This window comes from Pyxicephalus adspersus, chromosome 5, assembly GCF_032062135.1.
Source record: "Pyxicephalus adspersus chromosome 5, UCB_Pads_2.0, whole genome shotgun sequence".
Taxonomy (NCBI): domain Eukaryota; kingdom Metazoa; phylum Chordata; class Amphibia; order Anura; family Pyxicephalidae; genus Pyxicephalus; species Pyxicephalus adspersus.
Window position 1 is genome coordinate 26,821,449 of NC_092862.1, and position 8,405 is coordinate 26,829,853.

An 8,405-nucleotide genomic window follows, 5' to 3' on the forward strand; every position below is an offset into this window, starting at 1 on the left:
AGCAGAAATGTATCAGTAACAAGTTATCTGGCAAGGTAAGTGTAACAAATACCTTTTTATGGAACTGATGCAAACAATGTTTAAATGAAGTAGAGGAGCAGTTCCTAAATCCACTATGCATCTTCCTCTCTATGTCTACTATAACTAATCAGATAAAACTTTGCAGAAGCAAATAATCCCTATGCAATGCTGACACTGTATTCATCTCACTTGTTGCTCTTTAGGTAAAGAATGTGTACATAAATAAACTATCCAGGAAGACCTGAATGTGATTACTGCAGGGAACATTTGCTGGTGTTTAGGAATATACATCTCAAGAAGCTGTTCCCAAATCACTGGACTGCAAATAAAACAGAGCTGTATGGTGCATCACAGCAATGCCTGGCTGAATTTAGTACTGGGCAGGTAGAGAATGTGGACAGTATTTAATTATTATTTCTGATTGCAGCCTACTGTTATATATGCTAAAAAAACTGATGGTTGAAAAACTAATGGTATTTCCTAAAATAATGAATAAGCACCACACCCCAAACGCTGCACAATGCTGTAAATTAGCTGCTGGTTATCAGGCTGGCAGAGTGTTATCTCCTTTATGTCAGTGTATAAAAGAGAATAGTCATTGCTGCACACAATATTACTTCCTCCTCCCTGTAACTACCATCAAAGAACATAGTTCATCAGACATTCTGCAATCTGTTTATTCTAAGGTTACTTTCATCTCCTTTAATCACTACACTGCTGATTATTTGTCCAGCCAGGAGAGGTAAAATAACTACAAAAAGACCTTTACTTAACACAACCAATACCCTAAAGCAGTGTTTCTCAACCTACTTAACATGTGGAACCCTTTGAAATAACTTTTAGGTCTTAAGGGAACCCATTCTATAATTACTATATCCACAGATCAAAATTTATTAGTGTGGTGGTCAGTAGGAAGAATGCTTCTTACACTGCTTGCCATTGGGAAGGCTGTCACCCTAAGGCTACGTACAATGGTTCTCATCCGATAATCTGTTAAGGACTGATATTGGGCGAGAATCTTGCGTGTGCACAGGGCTCGTTGTGCATCGTCCGAACAACCATCCTGGCGAATCCATAGATGATGGACGACGAACGATCGTAATGGAAGTAAAGGGAAGAGCGTAGCGGGGTGCCGCTTCGTCGTTCTCCCCCTGCCCTCCCCATAGAGCAGAATGGTGCTGTATGTACATGAGCATCATGCAGTCGTTAGTCAATGGAAAGGATCATGAAAGATTCTTTCCAATGACAATTATTGCATGTGTGTACATAGCCTTACAAATAGCCAATGTGATCTAAAACGTTTATAAGAAATTACTCATTGCAATGCAAAGAACCCCCAGCTATTTCTGGAGAAACCCTGGCTGAAAAACACTGACCCAAAGAGTCACTGTAACTTTGCTCAATGTGACACTGTATATATTAACTTAAAGGGAGAGGGCAGCAATGGAACCCTCATACCTTATGTAACAAGGTGGGAAAAGTTATTGTGGAACTACAAATTTTAGGAATGGTTGGAATGACATGAAACACTCAGGTGCTGCTCAATCAAAAAGTGATACTTAAATTTATTGGACGTACAATGCTCAAAAGCAGTAACACAGAGTTCCCATTGTCTTATCCTCTATCTGGCAAGAGTCAGGCAGGGGAAACTTTGACATTTCTTTCACATATCCGGAAAATAGCAACATCAGCACTCAATTATGTCATATTTCTAGCTAACAAGTAAACACTCATTTTTGCAAAACAACCTTTATATACTTTACTCCCATGCACGGATTAATATGATCTATAAGTTATATATAGGATACATAAATTGTATGTTTCCAGCTGATCACCTTCTCATGACCTGTTGGGGCATCAAAAACTATAATTTTCCTCTTATCAGGTCACGCTAACCGAAACAAGTATGGAAAACGGGGACACTTTAAAGCTCATCAAGACTGGAGAAGATAGACTTCCATGGGAGAAACATGGTGATCCAGCACACTTTATATGGATTTCTTAAAATCATTTGAAAATTTTCAGCAAATGTTTTCAATCCTGGATGAAATCTATCAGGTTTGCAGGTCTTGGAGCGCTTTAATAAATCGGTGTCAAGATGTCCACAAGGACAGGTACATTCTTCATACATGTATTCAGCATTCCATGTTTGCTATTTATTTTGATGAAAAGACCAACTCCTGGGTAGATCTGTATTAGTAGCACCAGAGACCATTCCTGCACCTCTCTTATGACAAGAGTACTTTATAAAGTGGAGACTACATTTCTGTTCAATTGTTCATGTGTAGGCTGTTATTGCAGAAAAGTCTCTGTAGGTCCCTATATAGAAGCTTCTGCCTAACCATCTGGTAACTTCCTTCTAAGATGCATCTGTGCTATACATTTTCAACATCCAAAAATGTTCAATCAAACAGAAACCAGAAGATGACCATGTGAAGACATCGGTGGGGATAACAGGAGTGACACAGGAGACTGAAGACATAAGGAGGCAGCTATGCCATATTCACCAGTATGTCATGAACACTTGATCATAATGGCAAAATCCCAACCACCATGATGAGCATGTGACTCCACTGTAAAGGAAAATACTATGGTAAAACCTAAATTATAATACTCAATGAGAATTCTAAGAGACAACTACAACTAAAGCTCACAATGCATCTGTGGCACTCCTCCATTATAGTTCTTCTATGCACACACAAATGTTTTCCAGTTCCTTGCCAAACACAACCAAGTTTATTTAACAAGACAGTAAAATCTGCTTTTTTTTTTATTGATTCACATTATGAGTTAGCACTGTTTGAATATAACCAGCGCTGGGCAAATGACCTTAATTTGCAGTAGAGCTCCCAAGCTTGCAGGTCTGATTTTGTAAAGTTGATCCTTCTGAATTAAGGCATTCATCCCCAAGGCTTAAGCTGCATACACACGTGCAATTATTGTCGTTGGAAAAGATCTTTCACGATCCTTTGCAACGACAAAGGACTGCACGATGCATGAACGAGTGCTGTACATACAGCACCATTCTGCTCTATTGACAGGGGGGGGGGGGGGGCGGTGACGGAGGGGATGACCCTGCTGTGCTCTCCTCCCCTTCACTTCCATTACGATCGTTCGTCCTCCATTGTCCGTGGATCCGCCAGGACAGTCATTCGGACAATGAACAACAGGAGCCGTACACATGCCAGATTCTCGTCCGATATCGGCCCTGAGCGGATTATCGGGCGGGAACCATTGGACGTGTGTACGTAGCTTTAGTCTATAGAAGCAAGGACTGATTACAAATATATTATTCAAATATATTATACAATATTCATCCGATATTGTTCAAACATTTGACATAACACACTTTTCAATACTTTGTTATACTTTTTGTTTGTCTCTGTCTCCACTGAAGAAGACAAATTGCGAAATGCATTTGGCATCAAGACTCTTCTTTGTATTCCATGAACATTAAAACTTTCTTTTCCACATTAGGTGGGATGCATACTTATTATTGTGGCAGGTAGCTTTTGCCATTTTTAGAGTTTTAAGAATTGCCGAAAGCTCTATTCTTCCCTCTGGAACCTTTTCTTGCTTTTATAGAGTAAACCTTGAAGACGAATGTCTTATTTAATGGGGATCAAATTTCTAAAGTAAGATTTCAAGCTTGGGAGCTCTGCTGAAAAATAAGGACAGGCGCCCAGTGCTGGTTATGCCCAAAAAACTTCTTCTCTTTGGATTTTTTCCTTGTTTGTATATGTACCTCTAAGGGTTGGCATTGGATCAGTTTTACTACACTTCACCTAAAGGGAGGAACCATTCTCAGGGCTACTAATTTAAACTTTTATAGAAACCATAGAGTCCATACTTTAATGATTTCCAGCTAGTCTGAAACTGTTGTAGTTTTAATGAAAGAGACATTGGATCCCTTATGTTATGGGCTCTGCTTTAAATCTACACTGGTTTAGCTTTTTCATTCCTTTAGACCAATATTACAATAACCTGTCTGCATATACTTTCTCGTTATCAATTTTAAATTCACATTTGTCATTAAAAATTTATATTTCCTAGCAAGAAACAAGTAGCAACAAATGCCCACATTTTTAAGTGTCAATGGCATAAAAGCTGAAAGCAAAAGGAACGTGCAGCCAAACACACAAAAGACTCTTCTGTAGAATTTCATGATGCAACAGAGGCAGCAAAACCAAACAAGTCAGCAGTCTGCAGACCCAGCTAAGGTCACATAAGGTGAAGTGCATGCAGAAGTGCACCTGTCTTTTGTAAACTGCATGAAGCAAATATATCAGAACAAATAGAAAAAAAACAATATAATTACTGTAGAAAATAAAACAATAATGGTTACAAATAAAATCCTAGTGTTGTTAGGAAGCGGTATCAAATTCTATATAAGGAATTTGTGTGATAGCTAATAATGCGATTTCTAAACACTAGATACTTCAAACTAGACATGTGATTACAAGGTGCACAAGCAGCACAGATTGCTTTCAGAGAAAGTCGTGTTTAAAAAACAATCAGCAGATCCAAAGAAACATGCACTTGAATAAAAATATTTATTCACACTGCAAAGTACATGAGTCTGGCTGCATTTGGCAGGAAGGTAAAGATGTCAGCCAAAAAGGGAAAATGATCTAACCCCACCCAGTGATGATAGACATCAAGCCTCACATTCACATACTTTTACTTTCTCTATGTGAAGTTTCATTCCTTAGATTGGCATCAACTCTACAGGCAGGAAGTGGGCATATCTGAAGAATGGGACTTTACACGGACAAAGTAAAGGCATGTAACTAATCATGCTTTAAAGAAGTTCCTTTTAAACATATTTTATTAATATCAGACAGGTCCTTTTTGCAAAAAGGGTAACTTCTGCAATAAGTATTCTTACCTGCCTGATCACTGTTTATCTGTCAAACATGGCATGCACACCTCAGCATTTGTTACATGGAATGTCCAGCAATCTTGGCTTCCCTTGTGGATGTCAATACCAAATACAGAAGAAGGAGAAGAAGAAGAATAAGGAATGGGCATAGGCGAGAATCCCCAGGGTTTAGTTCTGCTTTAGGACCTAACCTACCCTGTATCCACAGGCACTACATTGTCACCCAGAATGAATAATCATGATGGAAGTGTGATGTGTGTACAGTGTGAAATGCTAAACAGCTGAATAGGGATGACCACAATCTGCTCTTATGGAGGGGAACGCAGCAGGGTGCCTCACACTCATCCTCCCCATAGAATAGAACAGCACTTTGTATACTGCACTTGTTTATTCTACTGTCACTGGAAATAATCAAAAAAGAAAAAAAAATGTTTTTACGCAGCTCTACTATGGTAAAACAATTATGTACATACAAGTCACAATTAACTCCATCTCTGGGCACAGGTAGAATTCACATTAAAAAAAGAAGGTCTTGCAGCTATGCTCGCCTCCTCCCTGACAAGTGCAGTTCAGTAACTTCTTTACAACACCTGATGTCCCTAAATCTCCAAAGTACAATAAAGCCCACATCATCCAACTGAAGAAGAATAAATACATTCAGTTGGTGCATAAGGTCAAAAACCTGTTACATGGTAAAGCCTGAAGAAGAGCCGGGATTTAGGTCATCATATGTGCATATACCATGCATTGTTCTCGGTGTCAATTTAGGCTACTCATTGCTGGAGGAGATCTGGAGAATAGCCTTGTTTGACCTTTTAAACGTAGGGGAACCCTTGAACAAAAAGGTCTTCAGGTAAGTCCTCCTATAACCACTATATCCACAGATCACAGTTTATTAGCATGATGATCAGTGGGAAGAATACTTCTTATATGCTAGCCAGTGGGACAAATGGCTACAAAATGTTCATTGGTGACACTTAACCCGACTCGAGAGGTACAAATTGCTGAATACTTAAGGAACCTGTACCAACCTCTGGAAGAACCCCAAGCTTCCGCTGAACCCTAATTGAGAAACCATGCTGTGTGTCAAGGAGATGTGTAAAAAGATTGTCTTGTTGAAAGGTCGATGGGTGGTGCACTGTGAGTTAGGCATTAATGTAGATGCAAACTTGATCTTTAAATTTTTTAATAGAAAACCTGGACTGCTGTGATTCTTTATGCCATGCAGGCAGATCATGGTTGATGGGAATGGCTGGAGGTCCACTGTATAGAGCTTCCTGAAAACATCAGGAGCCATGCACCATGCTGCAGTACACCTTTTAGGACTCATCAACCCAGGTGCAAACAATGCTGCCAAGCTGGTTCTTAGGAGAAAAAAAGCAGATTTTAAAATCCCTTGATGTCTTAAGGTCAGTCTGGAGCAGTTGAGTTCCCAATCATTGTACTTTACAGACTGCCTTAGGTGTAATACAGAGCATTCGCGACTGCAAGAACTAAAATCCAATGATTGAAATATTAATATTTTTGTATTACTGTTTGTGATACTTTTGGAAAGTTGCCCTCATTTACTGTGTGGTAATGTTGTCTTCTAGATTGTAAGCTTTTTGGGGCAGGGTCTTCTCCTCTTCCTGTGTCACTGTCTGTATTTGTCTGTCATTTCCAACCTTTATTTATTGTACACCTCTGTCTTAATATGTTGGTGTTATATGAATACAGTTTATTATTTATTAATAACAACAGAACAGTGAGGGGAAATCTTTCTAAGATAGCTGGATAGCAATAAAAACCTGACAGGGGGCACTAAACTTACCTCAATCTATCCAAAACTAAGAAAAAACATTGTGGCTGCATATATGCCTAAAGCTAGAGAAAGTCAGGGAATTAGCACTTCAAATACCTATCAGGCACCTGGTAAGTACACTGCTATGCACTCCTCCATGTGAAGTCCTAAATGTGAGTTAGACATTTTTAATAAAGCTGTACATTATTCTGTGATTGCACAAAGATTTAACGCATGAAATGATGAAACATCACAATTACTTGTGTCTCACATTACAGGAAAATTGTCGCATTGCCAAACTGGTTACTACACAAGCCTAGCCTGGGGTGTCACACAGTGCACTGCCTACACTATAATTACTGTATGCTTGGTTTAAAGAGAACTTGTCAGGTGCAGGAGATGGGTGTGATATCCATGAGGATGGGGAATCCAAATACAAATGTTTCCTTAATCTTGTGTGTGATATATATATCACCTCCTAAATTGTAAGCTTTTCAGGGCAGGGTCCTCCTGTGTCACGGTCTGTAATACGTTGGCGCTATAAAAAAAATAAATATCTGGTTACACTGGCACCTGACAAGGGATGGGATATATCAGACATGGAACACAAGTGCAACTCTGCCATAACAATACATTGTTTGTGGCACAGGATTCCCTTAAGCCAGCTTTTCCCAACCTTTTACTCCACAGGGAACCCTTAAAAAACTTTTCAAGTCTAAGGGGGGCTCTGCAAAAACCAGTTTATTGGGGGATCAGGCTCCTAAACTGATGACAATTGTACAATCTCTTTTAGGTCTACCTATCAATGTATCTATTGTACATAGATAGGTTTGGTTATTACATGTATTTATATGCAAATGGTTTGGGGCTGACATTGTACAACATCTGTAAAATCCCTCAAGATAACTATACGTTTTACCAGCTTTTCTTAACATTTTAATATGGGTGAACCCTTCAAATAACTTTCAGGTTTTCAAGGAACCTCTACTTCAATTACTATATCCACAGCTCATTGATGCGGCGGTCAGTAATAAGAGTGCCTCTTACACTGATGACCATTGGGAAGAATGTCACCCCTGCAGAAAGCCAAAAGGTCACTGATGCAAGTTAAACTGATCCAAGAGTAACAAATTGCTCATAGCTAAAGGAACCCCTAGCAAACTCTGGTTGAGAATCACTACACCACGCAATATAACATGAATGGAAGTTTTAGACCTGCAGGATTCAATCAGGACAAACTGACCTCAAACAAACTGAGCAGGGACTTTCACAGAATACAACACCTGTATGTCACATTTTCTATCCCTTTTTCCAAATGATTACAGCAGGGAATAGATGAGTCAGTAAGGTCACAATTCTGCAACTCCATGTTATCTTCCATGACATAAAGTATTACATTTTGGTAATATAGATAACAAAAGAACAAGATGTAATGTCACAATCCCAGATCTTGTATACAATCATTCCAATGTTATGTAATCAGTTATTGTACGAGATGATATTCTGACACTTCCTGTACAATTTCTGCATATTATAAGGTTAGTACAGGTGGATGATATACTGACACTTTCCATACAATTCCTGCATGGTATAAGGATAGTACACGTGAATGATATACTGACACTTCCCGTACAATTCCTGCATAGTATAAGGTTAGTACACGTGGATGATATACTGACACGTCCTGTACAATTCCTGCATAGTATAAGGTTAGTACACGTG

At 39.0% G+C, this 8,405-nt stretch overlaps 1 protein-coding gene across 2 annotated transcripts in view; it reads right to left on the bottom strand.

Moving 5' to 3' along the window:
• Nucleotides 1-8,405, bottom strand: part of CPNE3 (copine 3) — a 35,476-nt gene that overhangs the window by 23,465 nt on the left and 3,606 nt on the right. Inside the window, exon 1 of one of the 2 annotated variants that reach the window (XM_072410963.1) lies at nt 7,159-7,180. The exons of the other annotated variant lie outside the window; for it this stretch is intronic. The gene's annotated coding sequence lies outside the window, so the exon portion shown is untranslated. Of the gene's footprint in view, nt 1-7,158; nt 7,181-8,405 lie in introns of those variants that run through there. 2 annotated transcript variants of the gene reach the window in all.